Genomic DNA, 20,378 nt, shown 5'->3' on the forward strand with positions numbered 1-20,378 from the left:
AAAATTCGTGAACTCTAAAATTGTACATTTTTGGTCTAGTAGCCACTAGCCACATGTGGCTCTTTAAATTTAAATTATTTTAAAAATTTATTTCAGGCTTGATGCCTGTGGCTCAAGTGGCTAAGGCACCAGCCACATACACCTGAGCTGGTGGGTTCAAATCCAGCCAGGGACTGCCAAACAACAATGACGGCTGTAACCAAAAAATAGCCAGGCATTGTGGTGGGCATCTGTAGTTCCAGCTACTTGGGAGGCAGAGGCAGGAGAATTGCTTGAGCCTAGGAGTTGGAGGTTGCTATGAGCTGTGATGCCATAGCACTCTACCTAGGGCAACAGGTTAAGGCTCTGTCTAAAAAACAAAAAAAAATTCAGAATATTATTGGGATACAAATGTTTTGGTTGCATATATTGCTTTTGTACCATTTAAGTCAAGGTTGTCAGTATGTCCATCACCCAAACAGGGTGCATTATACCCATCAGATATTAATTTACCCATTCTCTCCCCTGCCTCTTATGTGAATTTCTTAAGTGTTATTATCATATGTGCACATAAGTGTTAATCTATTGGTTCCAATTCAATAGTGAGCACAGGAGGTGTCTGTTTTTTTATTCTTGTGATACTTCACGTAGAAGAATGGCTTCCAGTTCCATCCAGGTTGTTATAAAAGGAAGCTCATCAAATGAAATCTTATTAAATGTCTCAATTTGTACAACCGATCTATGTGAGGCTTCTGGAAATGAAGTGAAGAATTGAGCCTGGAATTTCACTGCCTCAGCCATCCTGAATAAGTTTCCATAGGAAGTTATGAGGAATTCTGGGAACATAGATTTAAAACCCTGTGGCCAGATGAAAGATTACATTTGGTATGCAGTTATAGACATGTAGGGGCACACATAAAAACAAAAAAACAAAAAAAAAGAGAAGAGATGGAAAAGCTTATCAGAAAGTAAGAGAGAAACTAGATAAAGGAACGGTAGCGAGAGGCAAAGATCTTGTCCGAAACTTTTTGTGGTCATAGAAAGATAGTTCAAAGTGGTCTTTCAATCTTACTCTTCCAGTTATATAGTCAATTCTAAACTGTGTATTCATGTTGACACGAGTACATTGTTTTACAAAGATTGGTATTTAACTATATCATAACTACAGAGTGTCCCAAAAGTCACCCCTAAAATTTCCATACATAGATAAAATGGAAAATTGTAGATAAATGTACTTTCATTTACAAAATAATTATGAAATTTTATAAAATATTCATAAAATATTCTGTATATGTTGGCCACATCTCTGTAAAATTTTGTAATTAATATTTTAAAATGAATATTTTAGCTACAATTTCCCATTTTCCTTATGTGTAACAATTTTAGGGGTGACTTTTTGGGCACCCTGTATATGATCACAAATGTAACTTATCTGAAGGAGAGACCAACTGATGGACCACAAAGAGGATGATTCATCCTGCTCAAGGTAGTACTAACTGAAGACACATTTTTTTGCTAGAGCCCTTTGCACTTTTTGTTCCAACAATCAGGAATAATATTTCCCAGGACATGGCCATTTCACTGTTGGCTTTTGTTGTGTGATACATGCTGATCCTTCATTCTGAATTGCCCATCCCTGCCTGGAAAGCCTCATCTCCTTTTCAAATTAACTTAGCTTAGCACTCTCCAGGGGAACCTTCTCTGGGATCCCAGGTCCAATTAACCCTCCTGTCCTTTGTGTATCTTCTGTGCTATGGATAAATTGACACAGTTGTACCATCCCACTGAAGTGAAAGCTATTTCTTCAATTGCTGTTCATTTTTTCAAATAATGCATTCTTTAGGGACAGTTTTCGTTGTATCTTTATTCTGTAGTGTGTATCATTGCAACTGACCATTAATATATAGGAGAATTTATTTGAAACTGTCCTAAAGTTTTCAGGTAATCTTAGAAAAGTATCAAGATGAAAGTAGACATAATTTGAGTGAAATGGAATACTGCAGTTAAATCTCTGGGTGCTTTCACATTTTTGATTCAATGCAGTCTGAAGAAGCAATACAGAAATCGACATTTATAACACTTAACCTTGGAAATTAGCCCAAGAACCAAAGGCTTAATTTTAATGCTTTAATTCTGCTCTTATACCACAACTAGTACACGTTTCACATCACACATACACACCATGTCTGTTTTTCTTTACTATAATTTCATATGCAACTCCAGATACTTGGACCATTTGGGCATGCAATACATGTTTGATGAATTAAGCAATAAAAAGTGGAACCTTTGAATAAGATGAGCTAAGATTCTATGATCCATTAGTCAGTTCTTACCAGTTTTTAACTCCCTAGTTTGAAATGTAGGTCCATTCACTTGAGAAAGAATGAAAAAAATGTGATATAAATACCTCATCTGTCCAATGTTTTAGAATCAATGCTTAAACTGTAATCACCTGTATGACGTTTGCCACACTGAGAAGGAATGCTGGGCTCTGACTCTAGGTCTGTCCTCACATTACCATGTGAGACTGAATTTTTGGCTAATAAGATTGAGTTTGATACCCCCTGCCTAAATTTATTTTCACATTAAGGAACACAGACCCACATTTTCTTTGACTCTGACACAATTATACACAAGGCTGGATTATAGTATGGGTACAACTTAGGCAGGCTTTTAATTTGGTACCTTTTGGCAGGCAGGGATCATCTCAGAATCTTAAAGGAATAAAATCTTGTCTCTTTGGTTAATTTCCGGGAAGAGTATTCGGAAAAAAATTCATCTAGTGTGCATCAAGCAATGAACTTTTGATTCTCCAGTTATATCCCACTCTATCAATAGAAAGTTTTCAATTAACCAGAGACCCCCCTGCTTGGAAGGGAGTTTCATTGAACATTATTTGAAAGTGGAGTATGCTTCTTGGGGTGGCATTGGTAAGGGTCCCACTCACTACTTCAAATAGTTGATCAAACATTTCTTCTAACAATACGTTATTCTCCCCTAAGGATTCTGGCAAATTAAGGTTTTTCTACCTCCTTACACTCTCTGCTCACATTTATGTTTATTTCCTTGATCAACGTCAGGGTGACATGCATGTCCAATCATGCATTTATACAGCACCTTAAAACCTAGAGTCCCCCCCACCTGTGTCACCTTGATAGAGCCTCATAGCAGCTCATAGAATGGCCAAGTTGTTTTCCAGGGTTTTTGTTTGTTTGTTTGTTTGTTTGTTTAGAAAAGAAAACAAGGACTCAGAACTTATTAAAGGATGGATAATTAAAATGAATAGAATTGCACCTTGAATCTAAGTGTTTGATGTTGAATTCAAGGTTAAATGATTATATCACAGTGTTCTAATGGCCACTCAAGAAACAGCTCTGCTACTTATACATTCTTTCCTTCCAATACTTACCAAATGTCTATTATTTTCAGATCATGCACTTGGTGTTGGTGTTGTAATGGTAACCAAAATATAACCCTTTTCCTTACTCCCCTTGAGCTTATTATAGGGGAGAAAACAATTGCCTCACTTACTGGCTCACTCGGAGAAGCAAATAAATAAACAAACATGACTATTCAGTGCACTCCTGCTGTGTGCTAGTTACTACCCTCAGCATTGTGGAGAGAAGTGAGCCAGGAAGGCTGGTATCCTTGTAGAAAGCTGTGAAAACTCAAGCAGCTCAGAATCCCTAGCCTCCATTTGGAATATACCATACACCTGTCAAGAGGATGGAAAGGGATCTGAATCTGCCTTGGGATATTGGCTTGATCCATAAGAAAACATTCATATTCACTCAATTAATTAATTACCAAAACACATCAGTGAAAACATACAACTTCAAAAGACCATATTTATCATTTAATTGAACTCTTACCAGACCTGGTTTTCTTCATGCCTTTTGTTTGCCAAATTCCTTTTGCATTAGTTTCTAATGGATTTTTTCTGAAATGTGGTGCCTAGAAGAGAAGAAAAAAATCACCGTAACTACATCTTTTCTTTGTATTTTTATGTGAGTTTTGTTGTTGTTGTTTGAAACAAGGTCTTGCTCTGTTGCCTGGGCTATAGTGTGATGTTATCATCACAGCTGATGGCAACCTCACATTCCTGTGCTCCAGTAATCCTCCTACCTCAGCCTCTGGAATAGCTGGGACTTCAGGGACACACTGCCACACCTAGTGAATTTTTAATAATTTTTAAAGATATGAGATCTCACAATGTTATCTAGGCTGATCCTGAACTACTGGCCTCGAGCGATCCTCCTGCCTTGGCTTCCCCAAGGGCTAGGGTTATAGGTGTGAGCCAATGTGCTAGCCCCTATTTTTTATGTTTTCTTTAACAGACTTTTTTATAAAAACCATTTAAAGTTAACAGAATTATTGACAAAAAGTACCGAGTTCCCAAATATCCCATGCCCCCATACCCCAAGGCTCCCCTGTCATCAATACTCTGTAGTATAGTGGCATGCATATATGTAGTGATTAATACTGTAGAGTACAGTCACCAAAGCATATGGTTTACATTAGAGTTCACTCTCGGTGTGATACATCCCACAGGTTGGGACAAATGTGTAATGACATATATCCTTTCTAGTATTACACTAAACAGTTTTCACTATTCTAAAAATCCTCTTTGTTCTACCTGTTTATACCTACCTGGCCCTTAACTCCAGCAGCTACCAGTCATTCCTTTCTTCATAGTTTTGCTTTTCCCAGAATGCCAAATGGTTGGAGTCATACAGTGTGTAGCCTTTTCAGATGAGTTTCTTTTCACTCAGTAATGTGCTTTTGGGTTTCCTTCGTGTCTTTTCATGGTTTGATAGTTCATTGTTTTTAGCAGGGGATAATATTCTACTGATGGATGTGTCACCAGGTACTTATCCATTCACCTACAGGAGGACATCTTGGTTGCATCGAAGTTTTGGCAATTAATGACTAAAGTTGCTATAAACGTGTGCATGCAGGTTTTTGTATGGATACAGCTTTTTGACCCCTTTGGATAAATGCCAAGAATGTAATTACTGGACTGGATGGTGAGAATTTGTTTATTTTTATAAGAAATTGCTAACCTGTCTTCTGAAGTTGCTATACCATTTTGCATTCCTGTGGCTCCACCTCTTTGCCAGAATTTTGCACTATCAACATTTTGAATTTTCACCTTTCAATGCTGTCTCCCAACCAGGCTTATCTGCCCACTGCTCAAGAGGAAGCCAATACCCAGAGACAGCAGGGTTATAGCAGAGAATGAGGTTATTGTGCCTGGCACTGCTAAGTGGGGAGATGGGAGGAATTTCTCCAACCTGCCTCCCAAGAATAGCAGAGCTGTTTCTTGAATGGCCATTAGAACACTGTGATATTAAGACAGTTTTTTTTTTTTTTTTTTTTTCCCCCAGTTTCTGGCCAGGGCTGGGTTTTAACCCACCACCTCCGGCATATGCAGCCAGCGCCTTACTCCTTTGAGCCACAGGTCCTTCCCTAAAGACAGTTAGTTTGGCATAAGATTAGATAATCAGGGTCTGCAAATTGGCTGGTTTCAAGGCAGAACCATCAGTTCTTTCATCTGGGCTGTTGTCTAGGTCTGTCAGCTTATCCATTGGAATGCAGTTTCTCAGGTAGGAGGTCTAAGACCTACTTAATCAATTCCTTGGTTTGGGTGAGTCCATCACTGGAATGCCGGATCTGGAACATTAGATTCCAAACAGGTGCTGTTCTAGATGAAAAAATTTAAATCTTTGTAACTGACAGCCAGGGTCGTGACTCCACGGTATAAAAGCAAACAGAGGGAACAGTGATTATTATTTTTAATTTTTAATTTTTATTTATTTATTTTTTTTATTTTTTTGGAGAGACAGAGTTTCACGGTCAAGTGCTGTGACATTACAGCTCACAGCAACCTCTAACTCCTGGGCTTAGGTGATTCTCTTGCCTCAGCCCCCCAAGTAGCTGGGACTACAGGCACCTGCCACAACACCCGGCTAAGGAAAAGTGATTATTACGAAGCAAAAGAGAGGACAGTGGCTGATTATTATCACTGTTTTAGTTAAGTTCACAGAGTGTTGGGGCCCTTACTCTAGCTCTCACCTTGCACCCCTTCACCGCTTTGTTAGGGCAGTTTCACAAATAGGTATTGGTTTGCCAATGTTGTTTAATTTTCATTTCCTTAATGGTGTGCAATATTGAATATTCTTCACATACTCATTTGTCATCTGTATATCTTCTGTGGTGAGGTGTCTGTTAGGATAATTTCTCCACTATTTAATCAGGTTTTCATTTGTTTATCGTTAAGTTTGAGAGTTCTTTGTATATTTCAAATAATGGCCTTTTATTAGACATCTTTCGGGAATATTTTCGCCCAGTCTGTGGCTTGTCTTTTTATGCCTTTGAACTTCTGTTTGCTCTTACATACTTTTCTGTGTGCAGAGAAAATGTGTTTATCTTAGTAATTTTAGGTAATATAAATAACTAGAAATGAGAATTTATGCCTAAAGAGTCTTCCTGAGTAACTGGCTTGGTATCTGGTTTACAACAAATAGAATCTTAGCCTTAGCTGACAAAGGTCTCCTGAAAGGCCAAAAACATAGACAAACTAAGAAATTTCAGAATAAAAATAATAATTCCTGCAATTGCAGGTAGGTCAGGTTAAAACTGGAAAAGTTAATTGGATAATTAGTGGTTCTTGATAGCTCTAGGCAGGCTGATAAACACAATTAGGCATTTCTGGCACACAAAAGTCAAACTTATAACTACAGTGGATATATAAAAAATCTCCAGATAAGTAGTCTTTTTTTCTATTTTTGGTATAATTTAGGACTATTTTATTACCCAGACACTAAGAAGTCCTTCATGTATTAATTGGCACCCATTATTGTATTCATATAATAAAATAAGACAAATAAACACAATATGCATAATTCTGATTGATAAATTTGATAAATTAACTTCTGTTGACAAATCTTTGCCTTAGGGATACGAACTTGAACACTAGAAGAACTAGTACTCTGTCCTGTTCTCATAAGAGGTACCATGGTAGGGTAACTCACATACCATATTAGAGGGAGAGAGAGAAACATTTGCATGCTGATACAAACCAATTTGAACAAAAGCAAACAAAATAAACACACAGATGTATTACTCTGTCAATCATTAGTTTCTAAAATAAATACAACCTTGAGCCTTTTCCTATAAATGTTTATCTTCCTAGTAAAAATAACTTTACCCTTGAAGATATGATAATTATGTGGAAAGAACTGATGGCTTTTAACCATGAGGAAAAAATCAATAATCTCTGTAATCTTTATAAGCTTTCTTTTTCTTTAAATTTTATGTGTATTAAAAATGTCTGACATGCAGCTCCAAATGATTTAATCATTTACTCATGGTTCCTGAGCACCTTCTTTGGACCAGACATTAAAGACGTATCTCTGAACAAAATTAACTGACTGGAAAATAAAACAGTGTAGAGGGATAAAAATGAAAGACAAGGCAGTGAAAACCAGGTGGTGAGAAAACATCTGTCAGATGAAGTGGAATCTGTGCAGAGATGTGAATAAAATGAGAAAGTGAGACAAGGAGGAATCTGGGAGAGAAGAGATCTGACACAGTGAAGTGGACATTTAAGTCCTGAGGAAAGAGTGAACTTGCCATGTTCAAGGAAGCAGGAGGCTGCTATGGCCAGACCAGAGTGAATGCTGTAGAGAGAAGCCCAGGACAGGGCTAGAGAGAACAGAACAGAGGTTGCGGAGCTAGAGGGTGCAAGAGGGGGGCGGGGGCAAGGGGGGCAGGGCTAGAGAGGGCGGGGCAAAGGGGGGCAGGGCTAAGAGGGCTGGCCAGGCCCAGCTTGCGCAGAACATGATGGGTCATGGCCACGACTGCACATTTTCTTAAACTATAATGAGAAATTGTTGATTTTCAACAAATATTTGTAATTTATGGAAACAGTAACATTTTAGGAAATAACAACAATCTTTACTGCTGATCATTATTTTTAGATCCAAATTATCTCACCCTTTGCACCACTGATATTTTGGCCCAGATAATTTTTTGTTGTAGAGGACTGTCCTATGTGTTGTAAAGTGTTTAGCAACATCTCTGTCCTCTATTAACTCAATGGTAACAGCACAGCTGAGAAAATGTCTTAGACAATGACAGAAGTCCAATTGCTTCAGCTGAGAACCATTTGATCTCATCAATTTTACAGATCTAATCATTTTACAGATTTGGTAACTGTGCATAGTGAAGTTAAATTATTTAGTTATAGTCAACAAAGCTAGTTCTAGCATCACAGTTTATTAGCAACTATAGATGGTAATACAATACATATTATATACTATACAAGTTTTATTTTATTTAGTATTTATATATATATAAGAGATATATCACACACACTGATACCTCATCTAGTGTTTTCAAATATGTTTTGAGGTAGTTGCCTTCATTCCATTTATACATAAAGAACCTGTGAGAAAGATGAAGTGATTTGAAGGCAACTGTGACTTGAACTCAGATCTCCAAATCTTATTTATTTTGGTAGCAAATCTTCAGCTTGAGGTGCATTTTTAGATGACAATAACTTGAACTGGTCATGAACCAGAAGCTTCCTTGACCACAACGTTACTCAGTATTACCCAGGAATGTGAAGACAGGCATTCTTAATCTTCCAACCCCAGTTCCACTACAAAAGGGAAATAAGAGCTTGAAAGTTAAAGTAAATTCTCATTTCTATATTTTAATTTAAAAATGGCAAGAAATACCTCACTCTCTGACTGGGCTGTACAACCAGGGTGCTGTGTTTTGACCAGAGATTGTTTCAAAGGGGATTGACCCCTGGAAGGAGCCTCTTGGTCTTTGGTGGATTCTACTAGATAAGCACTTATTATTCTTGTTTTTAATTCAGGAACTATTTTATTATTTCAACATCAACTGGATCATTGGATGGGTCTAGGAGAAGGGCTTCAAATCTAAACAAGTTGTGAGCTGGAGGTTTAGGGTTTGCGAGATGTATTTTCTCCAACTCCTGAGAGAAACAAGTGTGTGTGTTTAAGGACCTGAGGGAAGCAGCCCCGAATCTCTGTTTCCAGTGCAGTGCTGAGACATTCCTGAGTAATGTAGAGGGATGATAGGAGCAGGCAGCAGAGAGAATGAGTGAGAGAATAGCATTAAGACAGTACAAGAGCTATCAGAAACTGCTGACCCCTCACCTCACTTGAACTTCTACACTTAGAAAGGTGCTTACTGCAAACGCTTTTTACTCTGAACAAGGGCTTCTTTTCACTGCTACAAAATACTTGACCAATCTGCAAAATAAGCCAAAAGTGCTAGAACTGGTGCCTATGTACAATTATGAGAGACTCATTAGTTGATAAATCCCCAGCTTGCTCAGGCCTTGGTAAAATCCCCGTGCAGTCTTTCAGAGTGTCTTAAAGGATTGAACTCCAGTTGCCAGTAGTGACTACACAGTTCACCTCTTTGGGGCGTCTGCCTTTTTCTATCTACTTTCCTATTCCTTTACTCATGTACTATCTGAGATCACCTTCCAAGTATAAACTACGTGGGTTCCAGACTTTTCTGGCAAAACCCAAGTTCAGATAGAAAGATACTCCTCTCAACACCTGAAGCTAAAAGCTATATTTTAAGGCTCAACTTTTCTTTTCATTTTTCTTTTCTTTCTTTTTTGTAAATTTCAGATTAATGTACAAACAATGAGGTTACAATGTTTGCATTTGTTAGGTAGAGCCCCTGTTGTAGTTGTGTCCCCCACCCAGGAGGTGTGCATATAGATCATTTTCCAAAGCAAGCCTCTGAATTTACCCTTGAGCCTTTCACTTTCATTCTCCATTTGTAGGCAAAAAGAGGCATTATCTTTCAGAAACCCACTCTATTACCCTCTACTCTGGAGCTTTCTCTGCCTCTTACAGTATTACTACTGCTCTCTTTTTTCACTAGCCCAAATGGGCAAAACAAACAAACAAACAAACAAACTAAAAATCATGCACGTGTGTATAAAGTGGTGATAGAATTGTGAAAATAGATTAATGACATAATTTCAAAATTTTCTTTCTTCTACTAAGTGTCTCTCCAGGAAAGCACATATTCCTTTAACAGAAGGAAAGAAAAATGAGTAATCTACTCTTTTTTTTCTAAGTTTTATTTTACATTTCCTGAATATTTTCTTAATCAAATTAATACTCCTAACACTAGTCACATTTTGAAAACTGTTTGAACTAAATTTCATGAGTGATTTCCAAATTCCTCCCAGTAGACCACACATCACAAAGATAAAATCAAATGCATATGTATAAGTCCTAATAGGAAATGAGTGAACATCCAGTCAATGAGTAAAGCTGAGGATAAATGCAAATATTTGTAGATTTTCCAAAGAAGTGCACAAATTCAGGATTAGGGCTTCAATTCTACTTCATTGTTATAAAACTTTATAAACTAGTTGGGAAAATGAATCTTTCTAAGATCTTATTTGGGGGCAAACTCCAATAAATAGACAATAACTATGGCAGGGTGTGGTGGCTCACACTTGTAATCCCAGCACTCTGAGAGGCCGAGGTGGGTGGATTGCCTGAGTTCATGAGTTCGAGACCAGCCTGAGCTGGTTGAGCTAGAGACTCACATCTCTAAAAATAGCTGGGCGTTGTGGCAGGCACCTGTAGTCCCATCTACTTGGGAGGCTGAGGCAGGAGGATCACCAAGAAGTTTGAGGTTGCTGGAGATATGATGCCACAGTACTCTACCAGGGGGTGACCAAGTGAGACTCTGAACCCTCCCCCCCCCCAAAAAAAAGAGAGAAAGAAAAAAAAAGGCAATAAGCATAGCTTACACCAATAGATTTGCATTTAGTAATAGTCGTAGTAGTGAAAGTTGCTCCTAATAAATATAGTTGTCTTCTTGGGAACTGTAATACTGTCAAATAGTAGTTCCTATTTCTGTGAATGTCTTGATGTCCATGGCTAATTTGCTGAGTAGGACATGAGAAAAAGATATTTTCTTCTGCAAAATAGAAAAAGTTGACTTTGAAGTCAATAGGGCAGTATGGGAGGGAGTTGAAGACCAAAACAAGGAAATAAAATCCAAAGTTATATTAGAAGGCTCTGAGCTCACCCTGACTGTATGGGGGAGAGTCTCAGAGAGGAGACTCAGTGGCTAAACGTGCTCATGGGAATAGAAACGGCTGGTCTGAAATTTTCAATTGTTTAATATAGTCTACTCCTTGTAATTTCCATTGGGTTTTGCAGTTCTTTTTTTCTTTTGAAATTTGAGAAGAGCAAACTGTAATTTTTAGAAAGATTTGGGATAAATGAGAAAAAGCACAGATAGAAGCCAGATCCTGGAAGACAAGAGGAGGATAAGTGCTTATAAAATCCCTTGGCATTTGTACAATCACGGTAGAAATACTGACTTCTTATAGACATGTTAAGTAAGGTTTTAGGAAAATGTAATCTAGATCCTAGATCTCTATCCATGGAGAGACCGGTTGATACCTGGGCTCTAACCTATCTAAGCCTGTATATTTCATTAACACTACTTACATATTTATAATTACATATAATTTATTATATAATTTATAATATCATATAATTTATTATACACTACTCTTACACTGTTTGGAAATCTGTGACTGTGTGTCTGTTTTCTCCTCTAGAAAACATCTCTCCTGAGGGAAGAAACTATTTATTAATAGTTTTGAGCAACTATCATGTGACAGGCACTTTGTTAACCAATTAACAATCATGAATAAGAGCTAATAAATATTAATACATACGAAGTGCTTGCCCCGTGCCAGAAACTATTCTGAACACTTTGCAAAATCATCACTTTTAATCAGTACCTTAACCATTTATAATAAATCCCATCATTATCCCCATTTTATAAAGAAGAAAATAGAAAGGTGATGAAGTTGACTTTCTCAAGATCAGTCTTAGATATAAACAAATAAATATATATTGTGTCACATAACATTAAATGTTAAATACAATTGGTGAGAAAGGGTTAGGGTGTCTAAAGATGAAAAAGCCATTTTAAATTGGTCATGGGATGCTTTTTTGTTTTTACAGGATGCTTTGTTGATAAATGACAGTTGATCGTCAACATACAATAAAATGGAAAGAGTTTGGGGGAAATTCTGAGTATCAAAGTCCAAGGAGAAATGAGGTGGGGAGGGACATAAGATAAAAGTGATGAGATTAGAGATATAACAGAGGGTTCACTACACAGGATCTTCAGGATCTTTTAGATTACTAATAAGAAGTAATAGTGATAAGAAGTTATTGGTTGGTGTTTAACACAGAAGTGACATGATCTGTCTTGCTTTCAAGTACTTGACTCTGCTCCTATTTGGGAGACGTTAGAGCAGATGAGACAGTTTAGCGGCTTGAGTCAGCGGCAGCATTAGAGGGGATAAGAACTAGTTGGCTTTTGGTTATATGTGGAATGTCTATCTGTGAGAATATACTGATGGATTGATGTGAATTTGACACATACACATACAAAATTAAGTGTTAACTTGAGCGACTGCTGGCACTGAGATTCCAAACTCTGAGTTGGAAACAGCAGTGTTTCCCGCAGGGGTGTTTCAGGAGATCTTTCATGGATATGTTAATGTTGAGATTTCCCTTAGATGTTCATGTGGTTATGTTGGGTAGCCAGTTTCATATGAGTCTGGAACTCAGCAAACAGGTGTAGGTTCCAGATGTAATCTGGAGTTCTCAACGTAAAACTTGCAGTCAAAACTTATGTTGCAGGACCTGGGCACCAGAAAGGAGGATGGACAGAGAAGAGATGCAAAGATTGAACCCAAGTAAAGTCCATGGCTAGGAAGTAGAGGAACCAACAAAACAGACAAGCAAAGAAAAATAATTGAAGTGAGCCATGTAAATGAAAAAAATTGCCAATAGAAGCGTGTCTCCGTATCTAAGCAAAGAAAGCCTTTCAGGTTATTTTCCCCTGGCAAGGTATAGGCCATATGTGCATAGTCACCTGTATACCTTCTATAGGACTCTGTAAAATGTTCCCCATGCTGAAAAACCCAATATGCTAATATCTAAGCATTAAGAACAAGGTGAGAATGGTTTGTTTTATAAAATGATTCATAGCAGTTTCCCCTTAAACGATCAGTGAAGAAATAGCCAAGTAAGTTGTGGACTCATAAGTTATGGACACTCATATGTAGGACAAAGGCATGTGCTAAGCTCTCCCTACATATAAATAACGGAGATAAAAGATGCAATGTAATTAGCTCATACAGGCTTACTTCATATTCAACTTAATAGTAATAAACTAGAATTTCCAGAATGTAGTCTTCCTTGCATAGATTTGTATCTGAAGAATCGAAAAAGAAATTATTTTTGAAAGACAAAACCTGTAAAAAGAATCAACAGGGTCCAGTGTTTCATTTTAAACATTCAGAATAGTATTACTACGGTTTTTCTTTTCTTTTCTTTTTTCCCCTCTCTTTCCTATTTTCATGACCAATTTATCCATTGGGGGAATTGCCAGTCTGAGGGTTGAAAATCCTGTTTTTCTTTTTCTGAAAAAAAGTTTTTCTGAACTGTTTCTCTGCTATGCTGCATATGATGGATATTGGTCACATGCCATGAAGTGCTTTCTAAATCTGACATGCTCGCTCCCAAGCAGGGAGGTCTCCAGTTCCCTCCCCTTGAATTCAGTCTCATTGAGCCTTCCCATCAAGTTGATTTTCATGTATCATTGCATTTGAGAGCAATGTTACATTGCTCATTTTGAAGCATTAAAAAATGTATCCACATTCTCTCTCCCTGGAGTTCTTCACCAGGGTACGGTATATTCATGTCCTTACCTTTCAAATAGTTTCTCAAGTGATGTACTGCAACAGTGGGTCTCTTTCTAATCATACCACTTAAAATCACAACTTCCCCTAGCATGCCCCATCTTCCAGCCTTACTCTTTCCATTTTATTATGCATTTACTTGAATGTTATGTTTATCTTTTTTCCACCCCCATTAAAAGGTAAATTCCACAACAGCAGAGACTCTTGGCTGTTTTTGTCAACACCTCCCTGGCACCGGAAGAGTGTGTAGCACACAATAGGCACTCAACACCTATGAAATGTAAATGAATGAAAAATGCCATTATTCTTGTTTTATATTGGGAAAAAATAACAGTGGGACTTGGCAAAAGAAAATCATTTGTCGAGGGCTCATGGCAGCATTAAAGCCCTAGTCCTTCTGACTCCAAGCACAGACTTTACTGTTGCGCTATATTGTTTTACGAGCACTTTTCTGACTGTGGTCTCTCGGCTTTCTGGATGGTTATCTTGTTTGTTTTTAAAGAAGATTCATTCTCTGAGCTTTTGTTTCCATACTCTTCCTTATGCGTGATCTAATTGACAACACCATCTGTGTCCTGGGTTCACATATTGTTAAGAACTATTGTTTTAATGTTGGTTTGTTTTAACGTTGAATTTACAAAGTGCAAAACAAGCCAGCCAAATCTATTTTGCATTATTTTGGAGCCCCTTGTATAATTCATAGGGAAACTAAATACAAATGTTCTGGTTATTTTTCATGGGGTTTCAATAACGATTTGATGACTAGAGCGTCCGTAGGGCATTTTCAAAAATAAGCAACGGGAAGCTGAGCTGAGTTAAGAAACAGTTGAAGCCCCTCCCCCACAGGCCTCACTCACCGCAAGCTGCGTAAGAAATTGCATGTAGACGATTTTAAAATATGGTAATTCATTTTACAAATTTCATAAAAATCAATATAATTTTAAAATGCACATTTCTCAGGTTCTAACTTAATGAATTAAATCATAATTCCCCTTATCCCTATGGAGGAATTATTTTTCTTGGAGAACAATTATGGATTTAACACCAACCTGGATGAACAAATTGCCAACTGCTTAAGGATGAAAAGGTTCTTTCTCTACTGTCACTGCCTTCCTTTCTGGAGTCAGTGATCCCACCACTTCCCACACATTTCTGAAATCAAGATCTATATTCTGTCCAGGGCCACAGAAAATCCTGTAGGAGATTCAGGAATTTAGACATGAAACATATTTTTATTTGATTACTTAGTTTCAAAGGATAACAGACTTTCAGACTGATCTTTTTCTCCTGATATTATGTGTCTAGATTATTCGCATCTCTTCATATTTGGAAATCTGTTTATTATGTTGAAAATGACAATAAAAATGTTTAAACTCAAATCTAAACATATAAACCAGTGGTAATATATGACAACTTAATCAAGTTTCAAGGGCTCGATTAAAGGGTATTTGTCAAACGAACATTAAAATATTGATCTAAGCTTTGAAAACTATTTCAAGAAACACTTTCCGCATGAATCTATTAATATAATAATATTTGTGTGCAGCGCATAGGTATATAGTTTTAAGTTTTGAAAAGTCTGGGGTCTTCATTTATGAGTAGCTATGGGCATGGTATAGCTGGCAGAGAGGAAAGGGGGTTTGAAGCCCTCAACAGACGTATGTGTACATCCCTGCTCTTTTACTCCTAAACTCAAAGTGGAGATCAGAAATAGTCACTTTAAGTGATCTCTGTAACTGTCACTAATTCCAGATAAATGACTTTTTCCTTAAAGTATAGAAAATAAAACTGTAAGGTACATTTAAAAGCATAAGGTTGAAAGGCAGAGTTTTAGGATGTAGAGTGATGCTGTTGCAATTTTTTGCCTGAAAAAGAAAAGTATTTAAATATGTAATTAAAGTTTATGTAAAGCCCATTAAAGAAATCAGTTATTTTACTTCTTATCAATGAGAAAGTATCCTGCCCAATAATATACAGTATTAAAAATCAGTGATATTGCTAAATAAACACACTGCACATAAATGACCTAGTACATTTGGATTATTATATGATGCATTGTTTTCTTAAAATATTTTCTAATTTTACCATTTTGTATTTACGTTTTTAGTACTAGCATTTATAAACAATGCTCCATTATAAGTAAATGGTCACAATCTGTGAGATTGGAAAGAGGAACAGAGAAGCCCTTGGCCTATGTAAGCCTCTAATGAAAATGTAAATATCTGGTAATGGAAAGTAGCTGTAACTAAGTGTTGCTATAATCTGGGAAATTTCAATCTAAAATCAGCCTCAACTAAGACAATATACTTTCGAGGCTTATAATAAAAATTTGACTTTTAATACTACTTTTGTCAATTTTAGTCCCAGAAATCCACCAATAAATTGGGCCACATGCAGACTAATACTTTAGATGAGTTTATTGAATGGTAGGAGAGATGCTCAAACAAAGAAATAATTCAGAATAACAGAGAAAATATGATACTTCTCAGAGAAGGTTAGTGAGAACATGGTACAAGAACGTGGTGCATGCCTAACCCTTAACAAAATCAGGGAGAACTTTCTAGATGAGTTTTATGTATCTCTATGTATTCTACTTCCTATGCATTTTTTTAAATTTGATTTTATTTATTTATTTTATTTTATTTTCAGGATTTAGGTAGTTCACACGTTTTGCATAAATAGAGTTCGGGATATAAGCATTCCCCCCACCCAGATTTGTACTGTACGCAGTAGGTGTGAATTTAGCTCTCTCCTTATCGCCCCCCAGGTTGATTTCCATTGAGATTTACTTCCATATGTGCACTTAAGGGTTGATTAGTCAGATCCAACCTGATATTGAATACCTGGGTTTTGTTCTCCATTCTTATGATGTTTCACTTGGAAGAATGGTCTCCAGATCCATCCAAGTTGTCCCAAAGGATAGTAGAGCACCATTTCCATTTGTGGCTGAATAGTACTCCATAGCATATACCACATTTTATTCATCCCTTCATGTATTGGTGGGCACTTGAGTTGTTTTCACATCCTTGTGATTAAAAATTGTGCTGCTATAAACATTCAAGTGTAAGTGACCTTTGTATAAAATGATAATTTTTCCTTTGGGTATACACCAAGAAGTGGGATTGCTAGATCGAATGGTAGGTCGACTCTAATTTCTTTGTGTTTATTTCACACATACAGTCATGTGTCACATGACAGTTTGGTCAGTAATCAACCACATGTATGACAGTGATCCCATAAGATTATCATATCATATTTTTACTGCACCTTTTCTGTGTTTAGATATGTACAGACATACAAATGCCATTGCTTTGCAATTGCCAGCAGTATTCAGTACAGTAATGTGCTGTGCAGGTTTGAGCCCAGAAGCTGTAGACTATATCACATAGCCCAGGTATGTGGGAGTTCTTCCACCTAGATGGTGGAAGTGTACTCTGCCATGTTCCCACAATGACTGAGTCTCCCAAAAACACATTTCTCAGAATGCAACCCTATCATGGAGCTATCTGTGATTGTATATGTATATATGCATGCATACACATATGTACATGTATATATAATCTTTATAACTTTCTCTGTGGAAAGGAAAAGAGAAGATTGACACTCTCTTCCAGGTAATAAAGGAGTTGGCAACATTCATATCTTCTTCAACTGCTCTCCATTGAACTGCTGCTAAGGATCTCTTAAGTAGAATAAAAAAGATCAGGATTGCTGTGAAGTTGCAGAGAGCCCTAAAGATTAAGAGTGGAGCCAGTATGCCACATACATAATGCTTTAAAAAGTCTGGGTTTTCTTCAACCTGATTAAGAATAAAAGAGGAAATTATTAAATCTGACAAGATTATTTTCTTAATATTCTTTTTAAATCCAGAACCAAGTGTTTCTTGGCCATTTGTCTGTCATGAAAAAATGCTCATCATCTTTAATCATCAGAGAAATGCAAATCAAAACTACTAGAAGATATCACCTAACCCCAGCAAGATTAGCCCACATCCCCAAGTTCCAAAACTAGATGTTGGCATGGATGTGGAGAAAAGGGAACACTTCTACACTGCTGGTGGGATTGCAAACTTATACAGCCTTTTTGGAAGGAAGTATGGAGAATCCTCAAAGATCTAAAAGTAGACCTTCCATTTGGCCCTGAAATCCCATTATTAGGTATGTACCCAGAAGAACAAAAATCATTTTACCACAAAGACATTTGCACTAGAATGTTTATTGTGGCTCAATTCATAATTTTCAAGTTGTGGAAGCAACCTAAGTGCTCATCAACCTTAAATGGATCAACACACTGTGGTATATGTGTACCATGGAATACTATTCAGCCATAAAAAGATGGAGACTTTACATCTTTTACATTTACCTGGATGGAGATGAATTACATTCTTCTTAGTAAATTATCACAAGAATGGAAAAATAAATATCCAATCTACTCCATACTAATATGAAATCAACATATAAACAATTTCATGCTCATAAGAACAATAAAACACTAATATAATCTGATTTGGGGGGGCAGAGGGAAGCGGGAGGGGAGAGGACATTTGGCAGAGGAGGGTATGAGGTGGGATCTCATCTAATGTGCACATTGTGAGGGTGTATAACACACCCCCTGGGGGAGGGGCTCTTCTACAAATGGAATGTTACCTTGGAAGTGAGAACAATGTAACCTAAAAATTGTTTATTTAAAAAAATAAAAAGGAAATACTGACCCCCCCAAAACCAAACCAAACCAAACCAAACAAAAAAGATAACTATGTAAACATAATAAATAAAAACATAAATAAATAAATCCAGGCGCCAGCCACATACACCTAAGGTGGCGGGTTCGAATCCCCAGCCCGGGCCCGCCAAACAACAATGATGGCTGCAACCAAAAAATGGCCGGGCGCTGTGGCGGGTGCCTGTAGTCCCAGCTACTTGGGAGGCGGAGGCAGGAGACTCGCTTGAGCCCAGGAGTTGGAGGTTGCTGTGAGCGTGATGCCATGGCACTCTACCCAGGGGGACAGCTTGAGGCTCTGTCTAAAAAAAAAAAAAATAAATAAATAAATAAATAAATAAATCCAGGACCAGTAAGTTTACTATGAGCTTCCTATGACTGACTTGACCATGAATGACCTTTATAGTTAAATCTCACAGGTTGACAAGTTTAGGCAATTCGGACACACAATCCAGATCCCCTGGCCTTGTCTTATACTTGGATCCATTCACCTTTTCAGAGTCACTCATCAGGAGGTTGACAAATAGCCCAATCATCTCAAACACAGGAAGTTCATACTTCTCAGAAGTAAGCCTAACTTAGAGCTAATCTTCAGTGGGAAACATTCCCCAAGTTTGCAAAGAACCCAACCACAAAATACCAGAATGAACATGCACACTGATAAAAATCTTACTGATTTACTTCTCATTGATTAGAAACTGATTCAGACATTATGTGTAAAATGCAGAAGAACCTCTGTAAGTTGACCAACCAAAGGATTATATCAAACTGGTCAACATATGGAGGTGGCTATCTTGAGTCAGAAGAAAGGCTTCCTATCTGGCTCACTTTCTGTCTGAACTTTGGCAGTTAATATTGAGGATCAGCTGGTAATAGCTTTCTCTGAAAGAGAAACAGACGTGTAAGTGCTAAGAATTTTTGTGCTTTCATATATGTCATTTTATTTATAATTCTGTGAAAAATCCATGAATTATGTTTTGCTAATAAATGGGGGCTAAGAAGGCTTAGCAGATAACTCAAGGTTGAATAACTAGTAGATGGTGATGTCCCTCTGCAAATCCCTTGTTTGATCTTTTATATTCCATCACGTTGCATCAGAGTCACTATCACTCTCTCAAAAGGGCAGCAAGGGGAGGGTCTTTCATTCAGGCTTCTAGTATTAGAAGGCATGTATTTGTTAGATCATCATGGGTTTTGTATCCATTTCCTACATTAAGATACAACTTCCCTGTGGGCAGGGGACCTATCTTCTTCAAGATAATATCCAAGGAACTCAGCATGTGTCTTCCCTCAAAGGATGGTACAATAAATTTGGATTAAATGAATATTTTCAGAATGAGATCAACTAACCCAGCAGGCTATCTTTAATTTCTAAGAGTGGCATGGTATAAATCCTATAGTTTTTACTTGAATTAAGCAGAAGATAGCCTGTGAGTACCAGAAAGGAAGTGGTAGACAGAGTTCTAGAAATGGTTCCCAAGAAGACACAGCACTTTAATCCCTGAAACCCATAAGTAGGATGTCATATTTTTTGCTAATTATGTTATGTTATGTGCTACAGTCCACCTTCGATATAAAAAGATAATCTGGTTGAGTCTAAGCTAATCATATGGGCCACTGAACTCTGGCTAGTGGAAGAAAGAGGAAGTCAAAACTGGAGAATCTTCACTCTTGCTAGTTTGAAGATGGAAGGACCCAGGTGAGAAGAAAGGTGGGTAGCTTTAAAAAGCTGAGAGGCCCCCAGCTGACAGCCAGAGAGGAATCAGGGACCTCCATGTCATGGCTGCACAGAACCTAAATTAGGAATGTGCTTGAAAGAAGATCATACAAAAGAGAAATTAAAAAAAAAAAAAGAAAGGATCCTAAATGCAAG

Source organism: Otolemur garnettii, unplaced genomic scaffold (genome assembly GCF_000181295.1).
Source record: "Otolemur garnettii isolate 467f Iridium unplaced genomic scaffold, OtoGar3 scaffold00004, whole genome shotgun sequence".
Classification (NCBI taxonomy): domain Eukaryota; kingdom Metazoa; phylum Chordata; class Mammalia; order Primates; family Galagidae; genus Otolemur; species Otolemur garnettii.